Consider the following 27,943-nt stretch of genomic DNA (forward strand, 5'->3'; position numbering starts at 1 on the left):
TTGAGAAAACCTTTTTCAAAATCAGGCACTATCATGGAAAGATGCAGCAATGCCTAGCAGGTCCTATCTTGTCTCAAGTTTCCTGTGCTCAACATCCAGTTGTTTTCTTGAAAGCTGGCTGTGCTAATGAATAGCAGACCAGACCCACCCCAGATGCTCGATATAGAGGCAACATAAATCCTTTAACAGACTCTTTAGTATTAGAATGCACTCAGTTCTTGGATTTCCCTGCAAGCACCAACTTGTCCACACATACCAATTTCCTGAAAACTGGATAGTAGCTCAGTCTCTAATATTCCAGCTGCCCCTTCCCAGATCTTTGCTTCCCCAGCTACTCCCACATTTGTACAAGGTCAAGATGTATGTGCAGTGTGTCTAGTTTGGGGTGTGTGCATGCGTGTGTGTGTGTGCATGTGTGTGTGTATAGTGCCTGGCATAGAGTAGATCCCCAATAAACATTTGTTAAATGAATGAATGTGAATGTACATACTGATTTAATTCACTTATATGATATTTTCTGTTTCATTTTTTTTTTAGAACACACTACATAATACACTGCATGCTACATAATGCGCTCCATGACCTTCTGGCAGGAGTAGATAACCATAACTGAGTTGTTCCTCTATAAGATTGTTTGACCTGTATGATGAGAGACTGCAAGTGCACAGGCAGGTGAGGCTACATCTCTGAGGCCAACCTGGTCAACACTGACAAAAAAAAAAAAAAAAATTGAGAGCTGAAATTGCGCCACTGCACTCCAGCCTTGGCAACAGAGCAAGACTCCGTCTCAAAACAAAACAAAACAAAACAAAGACTCCATTAAATATTTTAGAGTATAAATTAGTATTTGTTACTTTTCAAAATGGCAGATGAACCAGAAATGATGAATTTTGATAACAAAGGGACAAAAGGGACAAGCAAACATAGCTTGTAGACTTTTACATGACACACTTAAGCCCCATGAACAGACAACTAAATTCTATAAATTCAAATAAAAGCATGGGGTGAATCAGACCTTGGAAAAATGATCACTCCATAAAGCTAAATGTAGGATATGGTTAAGTCAAGCAGCCACATCATAAAAAGATTCCCCTCTATTTATAATTTTTTGAATAATCTGGAAATAAAATTTCTGTGGGTTTATGTCCTAAGAGTTAAATCATGTCCCCTTTTTCTTATGTTGTTTTTCTACCAATGAATAACTTGGAAGAAAAAAAATCGTAGTAAGAGAACTTGATACACTGATGATCAATTATACATGTTATAATTTTTTTCAAACTCTATCCTAAGACTTTGCTATAGTCTTTCTTTTTTCTCTCTTTTTTTGGGTAACTGCAAGGGTACCCACCCAGATGTTTGATCCCTGAACAAGTGTGACCTGCTTAGGGGGTACACTTAATTAAATGAGGACTTAACAGGAGCACTGGCGTGTGACTTTTCTTTTTGAACTGCGTAGAGAAAGAAAGCCAAAATCCATGAAAATGTGACATTTAAGTTGCAAATTCATACTGGAAAAAAATTAGGAAATGCAAAAGTTATGGTTGTCACAGTAATTCTAGCAAAACCACAGTATGCATAGTGTACTTCCTAAGACTCATTTACATTACAAAATCATATATGACATATTATATTATGTATTTTAATGTTACGTGGTATATGATTCCTACTAACATATGCATTTATATGAACACAAAATCAGCTCTTTTTTCATTTATACATTTTGCTGTATTTCACATGTAAAAAGCTGACTCTAAAGGATTTTCCTAAATCCATACTAAAATTGTAAATTCTGAGTATAGTTTATTTACTATGTCTCCTTTCCTCTTTACCAAAACATGGTGTTTGGAGTAATGCATTCAAAGAGATATGAGATGGTCTCATTTGACTCCATCAGTATTCACATCAAAGTCTCTGAATGGAAGATGAAACTTTTTAAAAAGTTGAATGCTGGATTCTGTAATCCCAGTTGAGTTTTTTTGGTCATTTCTACATACCACATTACACATTCTATCCCAGGTAGTTAAGGTCCGTTCCAGCCTAGAAATTCTGTGATTCTATGATTCTCCCAAGTTACAGACTTCTTTCTCAAAAAATACCTACCACTTCTCCAATAGTTATCCCACTATCTCCCCGACGAATACTTTTGAAATCTAATTTATTTTTGTAAGAGAAGACAAAATTGAAACATCCCTCAGGCAACAAATAATAGCATGCACATTATGTTTTTTCCCTCCACTAAAAATTATGTTTTTCTTAAGGCAAACTTGATAGAAAAACCAAGACTTTTATGAATAACTTGAAGGCAAATTATTATAGCTCACACTTTCATAGCTTCACAGCATCTCAAAGCATGTACTATTTTTGGTATTTTCTATCAAACCAATCTAAGTGAGGGAAAGGATTTTTCAATTTCCCTGTTACTTTTAAGCATCACCCCAAATAAACGTTCCCCTCTTCTAAAGGGGGATAGCATTGGAATGCTCTTAACTTACACCAAACACAGCCAGCCTGCGGTTGACCTTGGCATCTGCTCATTCATGTCACTTACCTTGGTGTATTGTAGTCCTGTGTTTACTTATCTGTCTCCCATGGAGAACTCAGAATTCAGGCTTATCCTGTTCCTTTAATGTGTACATCATTGTACCCTAGTCACTTCACAAAGTGTACTACCATATAGGAAGTGCACAGAGATATATTTGGGGAGTGAGTTAACGAATTATGACTTATTTATCCTGTCTCTCCAGTATGGATGCTATTATTATTAAGGTTATAGTAGATGCTCAATAAATTTTTGGCAAAGAAAAAGGGGGAACAAAGAGAAAAAAAGCCTCTAGCTGCACTCTGAATTGAGTCGATGAATTCTTTAAAATATCCAAGAAAGAGTACTGCTTTAAAGGAAATCGCAGATAATCAGCAGTCAGTTTTTCTGTTTTAAGGGTACTTGGCAATGGTAACTGAGATGCTAGTGCCTTATATCAAAATATTCATGGAAAGAGTTAAATAGAAAGTTTGGGCTGGGTGCGGTGGCTCACTCCTGTAATGCTAGCACTTTGGGTGGATAGCAGGTGGATCACTTGAGGTCAGGAGTTTAAGACCAGCCTGACCAACATGGTGAAACACTGTCTCTAGTAAAAAAAAAAAAAAAAAAAAAAAAAATACAAAATACAAAATTAGCCAGATGTGGTGGCACATACCTGTAATCCCAGCTACTTGGGAGGCTGAGGCAGGAGAATTGCTTGAACTCAGGACTTGGAGGTTGCAGTGAGCTGAGATCATGCCATTGCATTCCAGCCTAGGCAACAAGGGCAAAACTTCCTCTCAAAAAAAAAAAAAAAAAAAAAGAGAGAGAGAGAGATTGTTTGTGCAATACTTTGTAAGTCTCAGCTCATACTTGGCCGTTGAATCTGCTCCAGTGTTGAGAACTAGCATGTTGTTGCAGCCAGGTGTTTGGCTGCATCAAGGCCATTTTGTTTTCCTCTATCCCATGTCTTCTCCTAGTGACATTCCACAGATTGAAAGAGCATTACAGCAGAAACAACAATGAGTTATCATTGTCCAAAAGAGCCTTGGGCCAAAAGCCACCATTTTAATAAATGAGGAGTCTTCAAGTATTTGAAAATCAGAGCCTGGGCACGATGGCTCACACCTGTAATCCCAGGACTTTGGGAGGCTGAGGCAGGTGGATCACGAGGTCAGGAGTTCAAAACCAGCCTGGCCAACATGGTGAAACCCCATCTCTCCTAAAAATACAAAAAATTAGCCGGGTGTTTTGGCTCACGCCTGTAGTCGCAACTACTTGGGAGGCTGAAGCAGGAGAATTGTTTCAACCCAGGTGGCGGAGGTTGCAGTGAGCTGAGATCACGCCACTGCACTCCAGCCTGGGTGACAGAGCAAGACTCTGTCTCATTAAAAAAAAAAGAGAGAGAGAGAGAGAGAGAATCAGGCAATAAGAACATATTAAGAAGGCAGTTTGCACTTGGTGGAGCACCAGGGAGTCAACGTAGGAGGTGGTGATAGGTGGAGAGTTTAGTTTTCTTCTTTTCAAAGGCATCTATATCCAGTCTTTGCTTCATTCTAAGTTTCTTATAAACATTCACTAGTAATTATTGGATACTTCTTATATTCCACCATGGTTCTTAGTTCTTTACAAATGCTAACTCAGTAGATCCATGCGACATCATTACAAGTGTGTCAGATACTGCTATTTACTTAGCCAGTATCCCTTTTCCTCCTTTTTCCACATAAATAAGAACTTCATTTTGTTTGGGTGTGGCAATATGGCTAGCTAAATTATTGAAATTTCTAGCTTCCCTTTCACGGTCATGCGATGCAGTTCTGTTCAATGAGAAAGAGGCAGTGACTCTGGGATGGGCTTGCATTACCAAACAATAAGGCAGAGCATTCTAAGGAAAAGTTGTTATGCTTTATCTCTTTTCCTTTATCTCTGACGTTGCCTGGAATATAAGCATCGGTAGGCACAGAGGCTGTCTTGAGACCATGAGAATAAAAGTCACATATTGCTCCACACATTAAGGATAGTGACACAAAACTGTCTTTTAAAGTCCGGAACATGGATGGTCTCCCAGGGCCATTGTTTCATCCCTGGACTGCCTACTCCTGAGTTTTTGTTACCCTAGAAAAATAAACATTATTTGCACAAGCCACTGAACACACATTTGTTACATGCAGCTAAACCTAAATCCTCACTGATCAAGGTAGATACATACCATTTAAACTCCTACCTTTCTCGTGAGAAAATAAGGCACAGTAAGATTTAGTACAATGGCCAAGATCTCACAGACAGGATGTGGAGGGCCTTGAGTACGCATCCAACCCAATGACTCTTTTTTTTTTTTTTTTTTAATACTTTAAGTTCTAGGGTACACGTGCACAACGTGCAGGTTTGTTACATATGTATACATGTGCCATGTTGGTGTGCTGCAGCCATTAACTCGTCATTTACATTAGGTATATCTCCTAACGCTATCCCTCCCCTCCCCCCACCCCACAATAGGCCCTGGTGTATGATGTTCCCCTTTCTGTGTCCAAGTGATCTCATTGTTCAATTCCCACCTATGAGTGAGAACATGCGGTGTTTTGTTTTCTGTTCTTGCGATAGTTTGCTGAGAATGATGGTTTCCAGCTGCATCCATGTCCTTACAAAGGACACGAACTCATCCTTTTTTATGGCTGCATAGTATTCCCTGGTGTATATGTGCCACATTTTCTTAATCCAGTCTGTCACTGATGGACATTTGGGTTGATTCCAAGTCTTTGCTATTGCGAATAGTGCCGTAATAAACATATGTGTACATGTGTCTTTATAGCAGCATGGTTTATAATCCTTTGGGTATATCCCCAGTAATGGGACGGCTGAGTCATATGGTATTTCTAGTTCTAGATCCTTGAGGAATCGCCATACTGTTTTCCACAATGGTTGAACCAGTTTACAATCCCACCAACACTGTAAAAGTGTTCCTATTTCTCCACATCCTTTCCAGCACCTGTTTTTTCCTGACTTTTTAATGATTGCCATTCTAACTGGTGTGAGATGGTATCTCATTGTGGTTTTGATTTGCATTTCTCTGATGGCCAGTGATGACGAGCATTTTTTCATGTGTCTGTTGGCTGTATGCATGTCTTCTTTTGAGAAATGTCTGTTCATATCTTTTGCCCACTTTTTGATGGGATTGTTTGTTTTTTCCTTGTAAATTTGTTTGAGTTCTTTGTAGGTTCTGGATATTAGCCCTTGGTCAGATGAGTAGATTGCAAAAATTTTCTCCCATTCTGTAGGTTGCCTGTTCACTCTGATGGTAGTTTCTTTTGCTGTGCAGAAGCTCTTTAGTTTAATTAGATCCCATTTGTCAATTTTGGCTTTTGTTGCCATTGCTTTTGGTATTTTAGACATGAAGTCCTTGCCCATGCCTATGTCCTGAATGGTATTGCCTAGGTTTTCTTCTAGGGTTTTTATGGTTTTAGGTCTAACATTTAAGTCTCTAATCCATCTTGAATTAATTTTCGTGTAAGGAGTAAGGAAAGGATCCAGTTTCAGCTTTCTACTTATGGCTAGCCAATTTTCCCAGCACCTCATTTATTAAATAGGGAATCCTTTCCCCATTTCTTGTTTTTGTCAGGTTTGTCAAACTTGCCAATGACTCTTAAACCCAGGCTTCCAGCCTCCTGTCTGAGCTTTCTTTGTCTCTCTTGATTCCTACAGATCCTCAGGGCTTTGGCTCATTTTTTCAAGCCTTGGTGTGGTCATCCCTGTTTCCTGGTTCTAACAGAGAAAAACAAAGTAGTCATGGCAGACTTTACAGGATTTAAAGTCTCAAGATTAGAGAAAACCATTTCAGAAAGAAATTATCTGTGATATTTCTAAGAAATATATGAACGTTTTTAACAAAGTCTTGAACTAATAGCCTTCAGATCTATTTTGCAATGGACTTGGGAGGAATACACTGAAAATGAGTGAAAACATCTTTCACTTCCAATGACTAAATCCCTGTTTCTCATTAAGACAATGTAAGTTCTTAATGTTCTAAGGCCATGCCAGGAGAGCTGTGACTTAGTTGTCAATCTTCAACCATCACGCTCTCAATCTTTTCTCTCCTAGCAAAGCTTTAAGTGGAGATGCATATGTTCTACCTCTTGATATAAATTGTTTTAATTGCTTATTAAGGTTTAAAATGTACAACTGTGAAAGCAAGAAGAATGCAAATTTTCTGTCAGCATTCTTTCTTCTGAGAAAGCTCCCAGAAAGTTTAACACCCATAGAGATTTAACTTTATCAAATGTAACATGGGAAGGGGAGAATAGACAATATATCTAAGACCTGGAAATAGGCTTAATCCACCCACTGACCCTGGGAAGCATTCTAGAGAGTGGTCACTTGGCCATTTTAATAACAGTCTTGCAATGTAAATGCTTGTCTATTGAAATAGAAAATTTCTGAGCACTAGAATTAATTCTAAGTGAATTTGTCAGAAATACCTTAGAGTAACATTTCTAAAGAGTCTAATAGTCAAATTTAGGAAATATTATATTTTGAAGAAATTCACAATATATATTAGTGTATTAAAGACTCTGCAACAAAGGGACCAGTTTGGAATCATTCAATACATTTAAATACACTTTGGGGAAATATTATCCTACACGGAAATTGGAAATATCTTTACCTTACCAGGTTAATGCTCACATTTATACTTTTATAATTTTCCCTGACTCTCACCCCAACTCATAAAGCCTTTAGATATGTAGGAATGTTGAGTCAATTACAGTCAGTCTTCGTTTTTGTCAGATTCCATATTTGCAAATTTGCTAACTCACTAAAATGTATTTGTATTCCAAAAATCAATATTCAGAGTGCTTTTGTGCTCAGACAAGCACAGAGAGGCAAAAACTTTGTCACCCAACATGCATGTTCCCAGCTGGGGTCGAATGTTCTGCCCGGTTTCAACTCTCATACTACAAATGAGTGTTCTTTTCTCCAAATAGCAAATGCCACATTTTCCACATTTTTGTGGTTTTTGTTGCTGATTTAGCTGTTCAAAATGTCTCCCAAACCTCCTAGTGCTAAAGTTCTGTCTAGTGTTCCTAAGGGCAAGAAGGCTGTGATACGTTTTACAGACAAAATATATGTGTTAGATTAGCTTCATTCAGGCATGAGTTATGTATTCGCATATAGAGAGAGATATACATATAGTATATTATGTATTTTATAAATATATGTATATATTATATATAAGACAGTAGCACTGTAACTCATGATGGAATGCCTATATTTGATTAATATATAAAATTAATGAATCAACTATATGTTAAATAGGCTGTCTTTAAGTAGGCACATTTAAAATAAGGCTATGTATTGATTGGTTAACAAAAATATGACTAGAGGCTCACAGGAACCTACCCTTGTATTGCCCTGGGAGCAGGTGTTCAAGATTGGCAAATTCAGTGTTGATAACTTTATAGAACATAACTACTACAAATAATGAGAACTCACTGTGTCATGTTAACAAGTTTTTAATTTTCTTCAACACGTAAGAACAAGGAATTAATAGGAAAACTTATATGTGTCACTTCTTGTCTTTGCGAATTTATAATTTAAGAATAGCCATAATGGGGTCAAAACTATAACATTTACTGAGCACTCACTAAGTGCTAGGGACTGTTTTAAGTTCTTCACATGTATATATCATTAAATCTTTAGAATAACTTGTGGAGTAGAAATGCTTTATTGGCTATATTTAACCTAAGGAAACTGAAACATAGAGAAGTTAAGCAACCTGATCATACTCACACATGGTTTTTCTTTTTTAAAAAAAATGTTTAGAAACATCCGGTGAGTGTTAATGTTAGATCATCTGCTTTGTACAAGATAATGAGCTGTTTGCTCCTTATTTTCTGACCTACAAATGGCTACTGAGGATCTCTCTTGTAGACCCTTCCACTTTGGCTTCCTTGGTTTTTCTCCCCTCTATAACACCCTGAGTTAATTAATTAGGTCATTCACTACTCAACTTCCTGAGTTTCTAAGACCTGTAGGATGAAGTTCAAGCTCTGGAAACTTATATTTAATCTGATCATATTACACTAAACTCAGTAACTCCCAGAGGTCAGGAGGCTAGAAAGGTAGTCTTAGAGTGAACAATTTGGACACCAGGATAGGACACTAGGCAGGCTCGTTGTTAGCTAGCTTTATGAGTGGATATGCCATTTCTCTCTGGTTCCTATCTCAAACAGTTTTGAGTATTGGAACTGTATCTCATCCTGCAGTATAGTACTCTCCCCTTCTCCCATCTTCCTAGTACAGCTAAAACAGTATCTTGTACACAGCAGATATGCTAATGAGTGATTGCTTGTTAAACAACACAATGTATTCTAGGAAGAAGTAAACAAATAACAGCACATCTGAAACCACTGTGGTACTTGTATACTTATACATGTATTTTATTCTATAAAATAGGTGAGTTCTGGGAGGAAAAAGAGTATCCGTGAATTGATTTTTATAAATTTTCAATTCCAGTAAATAACTTTAAAATAAAGGAACTATCATGATTCTTGAGTAATGCATAATATATTTGTGGTGGTAAAATGTATTCCCTCATCCCAGATCTGCTTTCCATGTATAATTGAACTTTTATGTGTATCCAGAGCTCTAAGTTTTAAGACTGAAAATACTGTGCGAAGCCTCTGTGGCCTGTGGGACAATATCAAGCAGGGTAATACACACTTCTACTTTGAGCCCCGGAAGGAGAAAAGGAGGCAAAAAGGTTATTTGAGAAAAGGGTTATTTGGGAAATTGTTAGCTAATTTCCCAAATTGGATGAAAACTGAACTCACAGATCCAAGAATCTGAATTAGTCTCTGGCAGAATAAGCACACAGACACACAAATTACTAGGGGTTATTAAAATCAAATTGCTGAAAACCAGTGATAAAGAGATTTGAACATCTCACTTTTAATTTCTGATCTTCAGTGTTTGTTCATCTTAAAAATGGGTAAAATTATCCACTTTTTTGTGGTTTTTTAATTATTAGAAGGCTAAGTACGTAAAGCAAACAACATGTGTTTATGAAGTCCCCCATAACATAGCGATTCTCAACAAAGGTTTGGCAATCCAGCAGCTCGGGTTCAAAGCTCAGCTCTGCCACCGAGGGATCTTTGGTGGTATATAAACTCTCTGTGCTTCTGTTTTCTCACTGGTAAAATTGAATTACATAGCAATCCTACTAGTCGTGAGAGTTAAATGATGTGAGATGGTGGCTATAAAATATAACAATACCAGAAAATAGCTGGTTGTTCAATAAATGATAAAGCTACTATATCATTCATTGAGAAGCAAACAACCATGTTCTATTGTGATGCCTTCACCAAGCTGTGCCTGTTGCATCGCAATGTGCCCGTTAGAACTGGTTCTCGGTTCCTTGGATAAAGAAAGTGTTGTGCTTTGCTATAGGAAAAAATCAAGGGAAGCGAACTTGTAAAACTAGGCAGAATCTAGTTTCCCTTAGGCTCTCTTGAAAGACAATCTATTTCTGCTGCTAGAAAATTTTTTTAAAAGAATAATATTTTCATAAGAAGCCCCACAAGAGTGGAGAAGAAACCTAGAAACTACTAAGTAATATTAATCCATAAATAAAGGAAGAAACAGTGCCCACTGGAAGCTACAGCAATTAATTTTGACTCTGCCAGCTCTTGTGAGCTTCAGAATTGTAGGCTTGGTTTGAGTTCTCAGTTAGTTTCAGCCTCTCCATTAGGCTAAAATTAGCCTCTCCATTTTAGCCTCTCCATTAGGCTAAAATGTCCCCATGTGAGCAAACAAACAGATAAAACTATCCCTCCTTGCACAATAAAAAATGACTACAAATTCACTTGGAGATCTGTCCATCATTCTGTTACCAAGTTCCATCTTGCTTTGTTGGATTTGGCATCTTAATAAGACTATTTTATCTCAAAAAGACTAAAGTCGAATTTAATGAGACCCTGTTTTAGGTGTCATTTTGGGTTGATATCATTTCATATCATCATAGGGCAAAAAAGTTTGGATCAACATCTCACTTCCCGCTGACTTTACTGACAGCACTGAGAATCTCATCTCAGAGGAGTGAATGTAAATGCATTTATTGACAACACGTAAATAAGAGAAGATTAGTGGTTTTGCTGGTGAAATAAAAACACCTTGACTTTCAAAAAGCCTGTTTGAAACTGACTGTTCATGACTTTATACAATTGACACTTGCAGTTATTCCATCTCCCCGTAAAGTATAAGCAAACCATCTTATCAAGATTCTTTTGGTTGCAAGTAATTGATAGAAACTCAAGTTTACTAAAGAAAAAAAATGCATTTATTAAAAACGTGCTGAGTTATCTTGCAGAATGTTGGAGAGACTGAACCTGTCAAGTAACTGCAACCAGAACTGGAAATTAACAAAAATTTAGGCTGTCCTCTTTCTCCTCTGTTTTTCTTCTCTGCTTCAGTTTATCTCAGTGTTCTTTGTTTTCTCTTTACTGACCAGTTTTCCACCTTTTCCTTGCACATGGCAAGTGTCTGACCTAGCTCCGCCAGTTACATTCTGCAGGCAGAAATGAATAAGTTATCTCTGAAGACCAACTCTAAGCTACTAGGAGTGAAATCTCACACTCAACTTAGGTCAGACATCCTCTGGTAGTCTAATCAGCATGTCAATGTGTAGACATAGTCTGGGGTGCAAGATTGTGTGACACGTTCATGAGATACCTGAGCTCCACTTCTGTGAGGGATTAAGGGGCTGTTCTCAGAGAAGGGAGATATTTAGTAGATATTCCCCCAAAACATTACATATTTTTGCATATTAATAACAGCTACAAAAGAAGATATGTCTATGTCCAGCAAACAATTCAATTCTTATACTCCCCCAAAATCACCTTATGTGCACTGGCCCAGCCTTAAAGAGACTGTGAGTAAACAGGTGACTTGAAAGATGCCAGATCTGTGATCATTAAGAAAACACAGGCCGGGCACAGTGGCTCACGCCTGTAATCCCAGAACTTTGGGAGGCCGAGGCGGGCGGATCACTAGGTCAGGAGATCGAGATTATCCTGGCTAACACGGTGAAACCCCATCTCTACTAAAAATACAAAAAAATAAGCCAGGCGCGGTGGCGGGCGCCTGTAGTTCCAGCTACTCGGGAGGCTGAGGCAGGAGAATGGCATGAACCCGGGAGGCGGAGCTTGCAGTGAGCCGAGATCAAAAAATAAAAAAAAAACAAGAAAACACAACTTGAGACTCTGGGTCTGCTATTCTTTTTCAATGGTCAAAACAACAGTGTTTTTACAAGTCTTTCTACAATTAGTGAGAATTTGAGCTCATACCTAAATATTAGCAAAAATAAAATTTAATCTAGAACGTTTGACCTTTTATTTTTAAAGCATTAAAATTTATAGCTAAGCTGAAGTCGGTTTAAAGTGTAATAAAACAAGCTGTTCCTTTGAGATAATACCTTGGGAATACGCAAAGGAGTTGATAAAGCCGGAAGGCATTTTCACCTTGATGTGTTGACTTGATGGTAAATATAAACCTTGAGGAGGTTGTGTGTAATTCTTGTAATTTTTTTTATCATCTGCCTCTCCCTCATATGTTTATCCTGAACTCATGCAGAATGGACTGGCTCTTCGCTTTCCTTGTAACTTCTCATTTTCCACAGCACCTATGATGAATTCCCAGTCTCTGGAATAAAGTCGATTTTAAATATCATTTATAAAAAAAAAAAATCCATACACTTTAGAGTTGTGGACTGAGATATATTAGGATAAAATTGCATGATGTCTAAGGTTTGCCTTGAGTAAGAAAAAGTATTTATGTAGCGAATATGGTCTAAATAATAGATATTTGGAGGTGTATTGCACTATACTCTCTACTTTCATAGACATTTTAAATATTTAATAATACTAAAATAGTTTAACATTTTATGAATAAAAATATGATGTCCAGTGTAGCTATTCTTCTCATGTTGGACGCCCTCCTTCATACCCCTGGCCTTGAGTTGTTGAGCTTCTCTTTGAAAATCCAAGTCAGTCCATTCCATCTTGGGACAACTATGAGTATTTTTCATGGTGTTAAAACGTATTTATTTCAAGCATCAATAACCCCATATTTATACATCTTCTACCTGGAAGTCATTCAAATATCTATTGGAAAAAATGGTATAAGAGTTATTGCTAATTTTCTTTAATGAAATAATGAAATAATTATGTTTTTAAAATATTCTTCTTAGAGAAGCATTTTTAATGTTCATCTCATTTGGAGTATTTAGATATAAAAGGATGTGATATCTGGAATTTGTTTTAAAATAATTCAAAAGAAAAAAGTAATTTTGGGGGAAGATTAAAAATAAGAAATTGATAATTGTTAAAATTGTAAAGGTGAACTATTGGTTACTCTACTGTTCTCACAAGTTTTGTGTACGTTTTAAAGTTTTTTTCACAAAATTTATTCTTAAAAGGTTATATATGTTTTGGCATATCTTTGCAAAGATTATATCAGACAAGTGTTTCCAAAAATATGTTCTATACTCTCTTGCTATATGTTTATTTTAAATGAATATTTAATGATATTTAACTTCATTTAGGTTCACAGTCTCAGTAGCCAGGTACTTTGTTATTATTTATTTCCCCATGATCTCAGAGAGTACTCTGAGATTCTGGCCCCTTGTGGGAGATGTCATTTCTATTCTGTCCCAAACTCAACCCTCCAATCACCTCACTGTACAAGATAGTAACTGCGCTCAATTATCCCAATTATATTCTAAATTGGTCACACACAAAAGCTGTCAAACAGAAAATATTGAAGTGATGTCAGTAGAAATAGTGAGGTAAGATCCTCTGAAAATCCTTTCCTCCATAAAAGCAAAGAGAATAGTAGAAATAGTCAAAATCAATTTTTAATAAATTTTTACATTAACCAAGGAGTTACAACACTCTAGAGAGAATCTATTCAAGAAAAACAGCCAAGTGTCAGCAAAACAACATGCTTTGTGGCATTTTAACTTGTCTTATTTCCATTCCTTCTTCCACATTTTCACAGGAGATTTAAAAACCAACAGTCTCACAATCGTGGTGAAAACAAGCAGCCTAGCAGCCACTGAAGGTGACAAAAAAGAGCTGAAGTTTCTCCAAAATCCTATTTACAGAGAATTGTCATTATTTAACCTGTCTAGCATTTTCCTGGCAAACCCACATGCAGGGCTTGTCCTTATTTGACCTAACTCAGAGCTTTGCCAATTGGACAATGGAACAGACTTTTGCCGAGGGGTGCTTGTTAAAATATAACAATAATAGGTGCAACTGTTTAATGCTGCACCTACTTAAGGCAATCGTAACAGCTGGGGAAAACAGCAAGCTGACTTTAAAAAGTAAAATCAAAAGCTAGAGAAGGAGATGTCTATAAAGAGCTTTTAAAAACTCTCACATTTTCCTGGGACTCTAGAAGACCGCACACATGTGTCGGGTTGTGTGCATGCCCAGAGCTGTGTGCATGCTTAGGGAAGATCTGCCAAAGCCTTAAGCATTCACCCAAGACTGAACTTGAGGCTCTTGTCAGGCAGTAGGTGAAGGATAAGGCAGAGCAGTAAACTGCCTGAGTGTGGAAGGTATGCCCCAACATACACACAGGACCCTTTAGCAATAACTGGGAGACTTACTGGTTTTATGCATTTGAAGAATTCTCTCTCTAGAGAGTAGATCGCCAGTAAAGCAAATGAGCAAGGATATTAGTGGCCATAGTTAATAAATATAGACTTTACAGAATTAGAAAAGTCACTAAATAGGGGCAACAGCAACAATAACAAAAAACCCTAAAAAGGTTGGATAATAGGACTCTTAGAATTGCCACACTATATTGTTTAGAATGTCCAATTTTAAATAACAAATTTAGAGACATACAATAAGAAATGATGGCACATACAGAGGGGGAACATCAGTCAATGAAAACTATCCTTAAGGCAGTCTAAAAGTTGGACCTACTAGACAAAGACATGAAATCAGCTATTTTAAAATATGTACAAAGAATTAAAGGAAAACATGAATAAAAGACCAAAGGAAAATATGAAAAGGATAGCTTACCAAATAGAAAATATCAATGAAGTACCACTGAACTTGAAGGCACAAGTTGGAAATCATCCAGCCAAAGGAGCAAAAAGAATAAAAAAAAGAGTAAATATAGTTTAAGTAATTTATAGGACACCATCAAGCAAAACAATATATACATTATGGTAGTTCAAGAGGAAGAAGACAAAGAAGAGTAGAAAGCTTACTCAAAGAAATAATGCTTGAAAACTTCCCAGACCTAGCAAAAGAAACAGTCACCCAGATTCTGGAAGCCCAAAGGATACCAAATAAATTGAGCCCAAAGAAATCCACATCAAGACACATTATAATAATGTTTTTAAAAGTTAAAAAAGTTTGGAAGCAGCAAAAGCAGGCACCTGTCACATACAAGGGAACCATTATAAGGCTATGAGTGGATTTTTCAGCAGCTACTTTGCAGGCAAGGAGAGAATGAAATTATATATTTAGTGCTGAAAGGAAAAAAAAAAAAAAAAAACTGTCAACCAAGAAGGTTATACCTGGCAAAACTACTCTTCAAAACTGAAAGGGAGATAAAGACTTTCTCAAAAACTGAGGAATTTCATCACCACCAGGTCTGCTTTTCAAAAACTACTGAACATAGTTCTTCAATTTTAAACAAAAGGATGCTAAACTGCAATGTGAGAGCATAAGAAAGTATGAAATTCATTTGTAAACATTAACTTTGCTTAACTTAAAATCAACTGAGTTACGACCTTAAATTAATTATGTCAGCAAAATCTCTTCATCTTTGCCATATAACATAACCTAATTATGAGCATAAAATCTCATCATATTCACAGCTCCTGCTCACAATCAGGAAGAGATTATATAGGGTGTATAATCTAGATACCAGAATCCTGAGGACAATCTTAAAATTCTGTCTACCCTGATCTGGCATAAGAGAAGTGCTGAGTATAAAGTACTTATTGTTATTAATGATATTACTATTATTACTATTGTTATGACTAGTCCGTGTTAAAATTTGTTCCCAACAGTACTTGTGTGCTTTCAATACTTGGTGCACTGGAGGGAACTGATAGTATATTATAATATTTGAAGAAGTAATTCAAGCAGAATAGTAGCCTGTGTTTACAAAATGGAAGAAGAGGAAATTCCATCCATATTACATAATTCAATAGAGTCATGTGTCACTTAGTGACAGAAATACTTTCCGAGAAAAGCATCTTTAGGTAATTTTGTTGTGCAGACACCCTATAGTGTACAGTATTTACACAAACCTAGATGACATATCCTAATTTCATACACCTAAAAACTTAGGTGTTTCTAAGTCTAGAAACTTATACAGCATGTTACTGTGCTGAGTACTGTAGGCAATTGTGACACAAATCACTAGATGGAAGAAAATTTTAAGCTTCATTATAATCTCATGGGACCACCATGGTCTGGTCTATACTCTCCATCATTGACCAAAATGTTGTTATGCAGTGCATGACTGTAGTTGTGTTTTAGAAAAAACTGTGGAAAACTAATTATATATAACTGAAATTTTCTAACTGACTTCTTATTTGAGCTGACATAGCTAGGAAGAAAAAAAATGTAGCCCTGGATGTAGTAAAACTATCTGGGGCCCGTACTAACCATTCTGTTTACAAACCAACCTTTTTAATATAATATTGGTATGCTCTCTTTAGGATGTAACAAAACAGGGGCAACAGGATATCATAGAGACTGGGCTGGTGGCGGAAAAAGAAAACATTACAAAAATCCCCAAACTGTGTGTGTTTAAGGAGTGAAGTCCTTAAATTCAGACTTCTGTACCTGAAGGTATCCAAGATAGACTTTTTTAAGTGGAAGTGAAAGACAGCAACAATGCTTTTTAATCTTCTGAACTTCTCCACAAACCAGACAGAAGAACTAAACTAGAATAAAAAAAAATCTAAGAAAATATCCCCACCAAAATATTTCCGACAGAACTTAGTAATAAAATATCCCCACAATGCATCAAACCAATTCAAGACAGCTACCTGACTCATACAGTAACAACATCTGATGGTAGAAAGCAGTGGGAAAGCCACTGATCTTTTCACAGTTTTGAAAAGACAGGAACCCAAAATCACAACAGATACTAATTAGAAAACTCAGCCCATTAAGTAACGTGAGTTGAACAAAGAGTTTTCCAGGTTCCAATTTAACAATGAGTGTAAGGGAACTGCTACGAGACTAGCTCTAATGATGCTGGGGCAGTCTGGAATGTGTAAACCTTCAAAGCTGACAAATTCAAATTCTTTTCTGAGACAGAGTTCCTACCATTGACATTTGTGGCTTTCTGGACTGTGTTGAAGAAGCAATGTAAACCACAATTCAAGAACAGCCATCAGGAAGGGCAGGCTCGCTCTTGCTGAAAAAAAAAAAAAAAAAAAAAAAAAATTGTTGGGACTAGTGTCCAAACTAAGCAGGATAGAAACAATAGAGTTAAAAATTGGAAGATCCAGATTAAAGTGGGAGTAGAGAATAAAGGGAGTCGATTTCAGGAAATTCACTGCCACAGTTATTATAAACTTTGTGAAAATAACAAAAGAACAAACTCTAGAGACATGAGGCTGTGAAAGCTTCCCTGGACCACTTTTTTTTTTTCTAAAATAATGCAAAAGCTTACTTAATTTGAAAATGATTTTTGAAAACCAGATAATGGACAAGTCACATAGTTACTATAAGAAAAAAAGTGAATGATGAGAGAGAAGATATGTCTACAGACAAAGAAAGCACACCAGAAAGTATGTTTGCTACACATATAAAAAACTATAACCAAATATGTCCAATTGAAAAAGAGCAGGAAAGAGAGAGAGAGAGAGAGACAGAGACAGATAGACAGACAGACAGAGATAGCATTTTGAGAAAACAACTCATGTAAGATCTGGAAGGAAACTCAGAATTCAGGTGATCATAGAAAATGGAGATTTGAAAAAGAAGCTGGCAGAGTTAAGGAAACAATTAAAAATGAATGAAAAAAATATTTTATAAATGTATCGTAGAAGAAATGTAATTTTGTATACATTAAATTTTACACAAGAAAATGCTAGATAATTTTGTTTAAAAATTATTTTAAGAGAAATAGAAATTGAGGAAGAAGCAAAATGATTTAAATAGGAAATAAATTAAGAAATTAAAAATAAGGATTAATAAAGTAATAGAGAAGATAAGCAAAGAAGATCCAACTTAACTCTAATAGCAACTTCCAAAGATAACTGAGGAAATGGGACAGAACAAGTGCTTAAAATTATAGTTCAAGAAAACTTTACTGAAATAAAAGATTACTTGAAACTACATAGTAACTGGCCACACTGCATGACAGAGAACACCAACCCCAAATAGCAAACACCATCACATATTCTAATAAAATTACAAGACTTTAAAGAAAAAGAGTAAATCCTTCGGGCACTAAGGAAAAGACAAAGTTCTATTTATAATGGAAAGAAAATCATATTGTTATCAGACCTTTTAGACTTCTCAGACCCTTTATATAAGAAGATTAAAGAGTAGTACATTTAAGATGTTCAAATTTAAAAATTAAGGCACAGCTTTTTATATCCAGTCAAACCAATTTTAAGATGTGAAGACATAGACCAGTTGCTATGATTATGCAGCAATTTGGGAAATCTTGTCTAATGAGACTTTCCTAAGGAATCTTCTAGAGAACAGGCTTCAGCCTGAAAGACTGTTGACGTAAGGATTAGTGACTCCTCTGTGTAGAAAGGAAGTTGATACATATATCAGTAATGTCTGTCAGGAGAGGAAGGCTCCCTGCTGCTTGGACTGTAGTTTTAACCAGTTTTTGTCCAGATAATTACAAACCTTCAAAGAACTCCCCTATAATCCATCAACCCATTCTTGCAATGAATTGGAAAGAAGGTGGGATTGGCTCTCACAATCTTAGTCTGTTCTTTAGAAGTTACTTCAGGAATAGTAAAGCTGCTGTAACAACCTACACTAACTGGGTAGCTTATAAGTCACAGAAATTTATTTTCTGTTGGCAGCTGGGGAGTACAAGATCAAGATGTCAGCAGATTCAGTGTCTGGTGAGGGCCCACTTTCCTCACAGATGGCACCTTTCGGTGTAGCCTCACGTGGTGGAAGGGACAAGTCATCTCTCCTGGGCCTCTTTTATAAGGGCACTAATTCCATTCATGAAAGCTCCACCCTCATGATCTCATCACCTCCCAAAAGGCCCAACTCCTAATATTATCACATTGGTAGTTAGGTTTTAACATATAAACTTTTGGAGGGGGGTGGGGGATAAAAACATTCAGACCATAGCACTTACAAAGTCACATTACTCCCTACTCTTTATTCATTTTAATGACTTCATTACCAAAATTTACAAAACAATATGGAGCTTTCCAAGTAACCATGTGCAGGCACCTGTATGTTAAATTGCCTTCTGCCATAATAAATGAAATAATTCTGAAATACATTTGAACTATAACATGAAAATTTGCTAGATTTAAAAGATAAATGTGAATTATCTGCCATTCAATCAATTTTAAAAAGTATTTCTCTAATGGGCACATGATCCTTCTGCCCAATAAGCAACTTTGTCATTTAGACTTCATACTTCAATATTTGAACATTTGAGAGTTTCTAGTCTGCACATACCCTTCAAGAAAAAATATCCATATAAAATGAAGAAAAAAATCCACTTGGAAAGAATATTTATATGAAGATTTAAGATATTTCCCCATCTTGTAAAGTCTGTGGGAACTATTACTGAAGTAAGTTCTAAAGAAATGTGTTAGCCGGGCGCAGTGACTCAAGCCTGTAATCCCAGCACTTTGGGAGGCCAAGGCGGGCGATTCACGAGGTTAGGAGATCGAGACCATCCTGGCTAACACGGTGAAACCCCGTCTCTACTAAAAAAATACAAAAAATTAGCTGGGCGAGGTGGCGGGCGCCTGCAGTCCTAGCTACTCGGGAGGCTGAGGCAGGAGAATGGCGTAAACCCGGGAGGCGGAGCTTGCAGTGAGCTGAGATCTGGCCACTGCACTCCAGCCCTGGCGACAGAGCGAGGCTCCCTCTCAAAAAAAAAAAATGTGTTAAGGCTCAGGGTGCCCTGTGTGCTGATAGAGATAGGCATCATTCATATTACTTGAGAATTCTCATTTCCATATACAGAAAGCCAAGAAAATGAACACAGCTTTGATTGATTGTTCCAGGAAAAGAATGTGCAATATGGTAGAAGCACATTTTGTTGTGTGTTTTTTTTTTTTTTTTTTTTTTTCTTTTTCTAAATAGAAAGCTTCTGAGAAAGCTACAATGAGAGAGAATTCTGGGATTTTCTTTTTCTTTTTTCTATTATACTTTAAGTTCTGGGATACATGTGCAGAACATAGGTTTGTTACATAGGTATACACATGACGTGGTGGTTTGCTGCACCCATCAACCTGTCATCTACATTAGGGTATTTCTCCTAATGCTATCCTTCCCCTATCCCTCCCCCCACCCCCCCCAACAGACTCTGGTGTGTGATGTTCCCTTCCCTGTGTCCATGTGTTCTCATTGTTCAATTCCCACTTATGAGTGAGAACATACAGTGTTTGGTTTTCTGTTCCTGTGTTAGTTTACTGAGAATGATGGTTTCCAGCTTCATCCATGTCCCTGCAAAGGACATGAACTCATTCTTTTTTATGCCTGCATAGTATTCCATGGTGTGTATGTGCCACATTTTCTTTATCCAGTCTATCATTGATGGGCATTTGGGTTGATTCCAAGTCTTTGCTATTGTGAACAGTGCCGCAGTAAACATACATGTGCATGTATCTTTATAGTACAATGATTTATAATCCTTTGGTATACACCCAGTAATGGGATTGCTGGGTCAAATGGCATTTCTAGTTCTAGATCCTTGAGGAATCACCACACTGTCTACCACAATGATTGAACATTTTTCCTATGTTTTTTGGCTGCATAAACGTCTTCTTTTGAGAAGTGTGTGTTCATATCTTTTGCCCACTTTTTGATGAGGTTGTTTGTTTTTTTCTTGTAAATTTGTTGAAGCTCCTTGTAGATTCTGGATATTAACCATTCTGATATTAGCCACTCAGATGGATAGAGTGCAAAAGTTTTCTCCCATTCTGTAGGTTGCCTGTTCACTCTGATGATAGTTTATTTTGCTGTGCGGAAGCTCTTTAGTTTAATTAGATCCCATTTGTCAATTTTGACTTTTGTTGCCATTGCTTTTCATGTTTTAGTCATGAAGTCTTTGCCCACACCTGTGTCCTGAATGGTATTGTCTAGATTTTCTTCTAGGGTTTTTATGGTTTTAGGTCATACATTTAAGTCTTGAATCCATCTTGAGTTTTTGTATAAGGTGTAAGGAAGGGGTCTGATTTCACTTTTCTGCATATGGCTAGTCAGTTTTCCCAACAGCATTTATTATTATTATTTTATTATATTTTAAGTTCTGGGGTACATGTGCAGAACTTGCAGGTTTGTTACATAGGTATGTATACACATGACATGGTGGTTTGCTGCACCCATCAACCCATCATCTGCATTACGTATTTCTCCTAATGCTATCCCTCCCCTAACCCCTAGTCCCTGACAGGACCCGGTGTATGATGTTTCCCTCGCTGTGTCCATGTGTTCTCACTGTTCAGCTCCCACTTATGAGTGAGAATATACAGTTTTTGGTTTTCTGTTCTTGTGTTAGTATGCTGAGAATGACCAGCATCACCCATGTCCCTGCAAAGGACATGAACTCATCCTTTCTTATGGCTGCATAGTATTCCATGGTTATATGTGCCACATTTTCTTTATCGAGTCCATCCAGTCATTGATGGGCAGTTGGGGTTGGTTCCAAGTCTTTGCTATTGTGAACATTGCCCCAATAAACATACGTGTGCATGTGTCTTTATAGTAGAATCATTTATAAACTTTGGGTATGTACCCAGTAATGGGGTTGCTGGGTCAAATGGTATTTCTAGTTCTAGATCCTTGATGAATTGCCACACTATCTTCCTCAATGGTTGAACTAATTTACACTCCCACCAACAGTGTAAAAGTGTTCCTATTTCTCCACATCCTCTCCAGCATCTGTTGTTTCCTGACTTTTTAATGATCGCTATTCTAACTGGTGTGAGATGGTATCTCATTGTGGTTTTGATTTGCATTCCTCTAATGACCAGTGATAATGAGCTTTTTTTCATATATTTGTTGACTGCATAAATGTCTTCTTTTGAGAAGTGTCTGTTCATTTCCTTTGCCCACTGTTTGATGGGGTTGTTTGTTCTTTTCTTGTAAATCTGTTTAAGTTCTTTGTAGATTCTGGATATTAGCCCTTTGTCAGATGGATAGATTGCAAAATTTTTCTCCGATTCTGTAGGTTTTTCTGTTCACTCTGATGATACTTTCTTTTGCCCCAACAGCATTTATTGAATAGGGAATCCTTTCCCCATTGATTGTTTTTGTCAGATTTATCAAAGATCAGATGGTTTTACATGTGTGGTGTTACTTCTGAGGCCTCCGTTCTGTTCCTTTGGCCTATATATCTGTTTTGGCACCAGTATCACGCTGTTTTGGTTACTGTAGCCTTGTAGTATAGTTTGAAGTCAGGTAGCATGATGCCTCCAGCTTTGTTCTTTTTGCTTATAATTGTTCTGGCTATATGGGCTCTTTTTTGGTTCCATATGAAATTTAAAGTAGATTTTTTCCAATTCTGTGAGAAAGTCAGTGGTAGCTTGATGGGGATAGCATTGAATCTATAAATTACTTTGGGCAGTATTGCCATTTTCACGATATTGATTCTTCCTATCCATGAGCATGGAATATTCTTCCATTTGTTTGTGTCCTCTCTTATTTCCTTGAGCAGTGGTTTGTAGTTCTCATTGAAGAGGTCCTTCACATCCCTTGTAAGTTGTGTTCCTAAGTATTTTATTCTCTTTGTAGCAATTGTGAATGGAAGTTCACTCATGATTTGTCTCTCTGTTTGTCTATTATTGGTGTATAGGAATGCTTGTAGTTTTTGCAGTTGATTTTACATCCTGAGACTTTGCTGAAGTTGCTTATCAGCTTAAGGAGATTTTGACTGAGACAATGGGGTTTTCTAAATATACAATCATGTCATCTGCAAACAGAGACAATTTGACTTCCTCTCTTTCTCTTTGAATGCCTTTATTTCTTTATCTTCCCTGATTGCTCTGACCAGAACATCCAATACTATGTCGAATAGGAGTGGTGAGAGAGGGCATCCTTGTCTTGTGCCAATTTTCAAAGGAAATGCTTCCAGCTTTTGCACATTCAGTATGATATTGGCTGTGGGATTGTCATAAATAGCTCTTATTATTTGGAGATACATTCCATCAATACCTAGTTTATTGAGAGTTTTTAGCACGAAGGGGTGTTGAATTTTACCAAAGGACTTTTCTGCAACTATTGAGATAATCATGTGGTGTTTGTCATTGGTTCAGTTTATGCGATGGATTATGTTTATTGATTTGCATATGTTGAACAGCCTTGGATCCCAGGGATGAAGTCAACCTGATCGTGGTGGATGAGCTTTTTAATGTGCTGCTGGATTCAGTTTGCCAGTATTTTATTAAGGATTTTTGCATTCATGTTCATCAGGAATATTGGCCTGAAATTTTCTACTTCTGTTGTGTCTCTGCCAGATTTTGGTATCAGGAGGTTGCTGGCCTCATAAAATTAGTTAGGGAGGAGTCTCTCTTTTTCTATTGTTTGGAATAGTTTCAGAAGGAATGATACCAGCTCCTCTTTGTATCTCTGGTAGAATTCGACTGTGAATCTGTCTGGTCCTGGATTTTTTTGGTTGTTAGGTTATTAATTATTGCCTCAATTTCAGAACCTGTTATTGGTCTATTCAGGGATTCAACTTTTTCCTGGTTTAGTCTTGGGACAGTGTATGTGTCCAGGAATTTATCCATTTCTTCTACATTTTCTAATTTATTTGCATAGAAGTGTTTATAGTATTCTCTGATGGTAGCTTGTATTTCTGTGGGATCAGTGGAGATATCCTCTTTATTATTTTTTATTGTGTTTATTTGATTCTTCTCTTTTCTTCTTTATTAGTCTGGCTAGTAGTCTATCTATTTTGTTAATCTTTTAAAAAAACAGCTCCTGGAGTCACTGATTTTTTTGAAGGGTTGTTCGTGTCTGTGTCTACTTCATTTCTACCCTGATCTTAATTATTTCTTGTCTTCGGCTAGCTTTTGAATTTGTTTGCTCTTCTCTAGTTCTTTTAATTGTGATGTTAGGGTGTCAATTTTAGATCTTTCCCACTTTCTCTTGTGGGCTATAAATTTCCCTTTAAACACTGCTTTAGCTGTGTTCCTGAGATTCTAGTGCATTGTGTCTTTGTTCTCATTGGTTTCAAATAACTTCTTTATTTCTGCCTTCATTTCGTTATTTACCCAGTAGTCATTCAGGAGCAGGTTGTTCAGTTTGCATGTAGTTGTGAGGTTTTGAGTGAGTTTCTTAATCCTGAGTTCTAATTTCATTGCACTGTGGTCGGAGAGACTGTTTGTTATGATTTCCATTCTTTTGCATTTGCTGAGAAGTGTTTTACTTCCAATTATGTGGTCAATTTTAGAATAAGTGTGATGTGGTGCTGAGAATAATATATATTCTGTTGCTTCGGGGTGGAGAGTTCTGTAGATGTCTATTAGGTCCACTTGGTCCAGAGCTGAGTTCAAGTCTTGAATATACTTGTTAATTTTCTGTCTCGTTGATCTTTCTAATATTGACAGTGGGGTGTTAAAGTCTCCCACTATTATTAAGTGAAGAGTCCAAGTCTCTTTGTAGGTTTCTAAGAACTTTATTTATAAATCTAGGTGCTCCTGTATTGGGTGCATATATATTTGAGATAGTTAGCTCTTCTTGTTGCATTGATCCCTTTACCATTATGTAATGCCCTTTGTTGTCTTTTTTGTCTTTGTTGGTTTAAAGTCTGTTTTATCAGAGACTAGGATTGCAACCCCTGCTTTTTTTTTTTTCCTTTCCATTTGCTTAGTAAATATTCCTCCATCCTCTTATGCTGAGCCTATGAGTGTTTTTGCATGAGAGATGAGTCTCCTGAATACAGCACACTGATAGTCCTTGACCCTATCCAATTGGCCAGTCTGTGTCTTTTAATTGGGGCATTTAGCCCATTTATGTTTAAGGTTAATATTGTTATCTATGAATTTGACCCTTTCATTATGATGCTAGCTGGTTATTTTGCTCGTTGGTTGATGCAGTTTCATCATAGTGTCGATGGTCTTTACAATTTGGTATGTTTTTGCAGTGGCTGGTACCAGTTTTTCCTTTCCATACTTAGTGTTTCCTTCAGGAGCTCTTGTAAGGCAGGCCTGGTGGTGACAAAATCTGTCAACATTTGCTTGTCTTCAAAGGAATGTATTTCTCCTTCACTTATGAAGCTTAGTTTGGCTGGATATGAAATTCTGGGTTGAATTTTCTTTTCTTTAAGAATGTTGAATATCGGCCCCCACTCTCTTCTGGCTTGTAGGGTTTCCGCAGAGAGACCTACTATTAGTCTGATTGGCTTCCCTTTATGGGTAACCCACCCTTTCTCTCTGGCTGCCCTCAACATGTTTTCCTTCATTTCAACCTTGCTGAATCTGATAATTATATTTCTTGGGGTTGCTCTTCTCGAGAAGTATCTTTGTGGTGTTTGTATTTCCTGAATTTGAATGTTGCCCTGTCTTGCTAGGGTGGGGACATTCTCCTTGATAATATCCTGAAGTGTGTTTTCCAAGTTGGCTCCATTCTCCCTGTCACTTTCATGTATACCAATCAAATGTAGATTTGGTCTTTTCACATAGTCACATAATTTTTGGAGGCTTTGTTCATTCCTTTTCATTCTTTTTTCTCTAATCTTGTCTTCACACTTAATTTCATTAAATTGATCTTCAGCCTCTGATATTCTTCAGCTTTATCAATTCAGCTATTGATACTTGTGTATGCTTCATTAAGTTCTCATGCTGTGTTTTTCAGCTCCATCAGGTCATTTATATTTTTCTTTAAACTGGTTATTCTAGTTAGCAAGTCCTCCAACCTTTTTTCAAGGTTCTTAGCTTCCTTGCAGTGGGTTAGAACATGCTCCTTTAGCTCAGATGAGCTTGTTATTACCCACCTTCTGAAGCCTACTTCTGTCAATTCATCAAACTGATTCTCCGTCCAGTTTTGTTCCCTTGCTGGTAAGGAGTTGTGATCCTTTGAAGGAGAATAAATGTTCTGGTTTTTAGAATTTCCAGACTTTTTGTGCTGTTTTTTTCCTCATCTTCGTGGGTTTATTCACCTTTTGGCTTTGATGTTGCTCACCTTTGGATGGGGTTTTGGTGTGGATGTCCTTTTTGTTGATGTTGATGCTATTCCTGTTTGTTAGTTTTCCTTCTAACAGTCAGGACCCTCTGCTGCAGGTCTGCTAGAGGTCTACTCCACACTCTGTTTGCCTGGGTATCACCAGCGGAGGCTGCAGAACAGCAAAGATTGCTACCTGCTCCTTCCTCCGGAAGCTTCATCCCAAAGGGGCATCTGCCAGATGCCACCCAGAGCTCTCCTGCATGAGGTGTCTGTTGACCCCTGCTGGGAGGTATCCCCCACTCAGGAGGCACGGAGGTCAGGGACCCAATTGAGGAGGCAGTCTGCCTTTTAGCAGAGCTTGAACACTGTGCTGGGAGATCTGCTGCTCTCTTCAGAGCCAGCAGGCAGGGATGTTTAAATCTGCTAAAGCTATACCCACAGTCATCCCTTTCCCCTGGTGTTCTGTCCCAGGGAGATCAGAGTTTTAGCTATAGGTCCCTGACTGGAGCTGCTGCATTTCTTTCACAGATGCCCTGCCCAGAGAGGAGGAATTGAGGGAGGAAGTCTGGCTACAGCAGCTTCACCGAGCTATGGTGGGCTCTGTTCAGTTTGAACTTCCCGGCAGCTTTGTTTACACTGTGAGGAGAAAACCACCTACTCAAGCCTCAGTAATGGCTGGTGCCTCTCTCTCAGTCAAGCTTGAGCCTCCCAGGTGAACTGCAGGCTGCTGTGCTAGCAGTGAGAATTTCAAGCCAGTGGATCTGAGCTTGCTGGGCTCCATGGGGGTGGGATCCACTGAACTAGAGCACTTGGCTCCCTAGCTTCAGCCCCCTTTCCTGGGGCATGAATGGTTCTCATCTCACTGGAGTTCCAGGTGCCACCGGGGTATGAAAAAAAAACTCCTACAGCTAGCCCAAATGACCACCCAGTTTTATGCTTTAAACCCAGGCCCCTGGTGGTGTAGGCACCCGAGGGAACCTCCTGGTCTGCAGGTTGTGAAGACCGTGGGAAAAGCATAGTACCTGGGCTGGAATGCACCATTCTTCATGGCACAGTCCCTCATGGCTTCCCTTGGGTACGGGAGGGAGTTCCCCAACCCGTTGCATTTCGCAGATGCGTCAACGCCCCACCCTGCTTCGGCTCACCCTCCATGGGCAGCACCCACTGTCTAACTAGTCCCAGTGAGATGAGCCGGGTACCTCAGTTGGAAATGCAGAAATCACCCCCCTTCTGCATTGATCTTGTTGGGAGCTGCCGACTAGAGCTGTTTCTGTTCGGCCATCTTGACACCCACCCAGGGATTTTCTTTTTAGCTTCCCCAGTGGTAGCCTCGTGGCTCATTAAAATGGAAGATGTCTTTGCAGACTCCTATCTGTGCTCTTTGGGATCTAAACCATTTCTTTCAGTCTCTTCAATAATCACTTTTTCCACTAAAAATTTAATAGATAAGACTTCTCCAGTGAATTGCCATGTAGCTCGCTGAGATCAAAATTGAAAACAGTATTACATCTTGAACTTAATATGCTTCAAACAGGATTATTGATTTCTAACTTGCCTAAACCTGTTCTTCTGGTTTTCTTCATTTCAGTAAATGGTACCACAAATCATCTAATTACTAAAGCCGAAATCCAGAAGACATCCTTATTCCTCCATTTCTCTTACCCCCAACATCCAACCCATCAAGTCTTATTGGTTGGAACTCCAAAGCATGTCTTTAATTCATCCAATTCACTCTATGTCCACTGCTACCATCTAAGTCCAAGCTATTATTTGTCTTACATGGCTCACTGCAATAGCCTTCTAACTGTCATGATTCTACTTTTGTCCCATTGTAGTACACTCTCTCCTGAGTGACTAGATTGGTGTCAGCAGGCCATATCACTTTCTGGCACAAACCCATCTTCCCAGAAGCATCCCATTACACACAAAATCCAAGCCATTTATGAAACCCCATTCTGTTGGACCCCTGTCTTCCCCTCTGAACCCCTCTCCTCCATGGCCCCCTCACTCACTAGACAACAGCTTTCTTTCTATTTTCCTTATACGATGAGATCATTCTTGT

The sequence above is a fragment of the Piliocolobus tephrosceles genome, chromosome 14, assembly GCF_002776525.5.
Source record: "Piliocolobus tephrosceles isolate RC106 chromosome 14, ASM277652v3, whole genome shotgun sequence".
Classification (NCBI taxonomy): Eukaryota; Metazoa; Chordata; class Mammalia; order Primates; family Cercopithecidae; genus Piliocolobus; species Piliocolobus tephrosceles.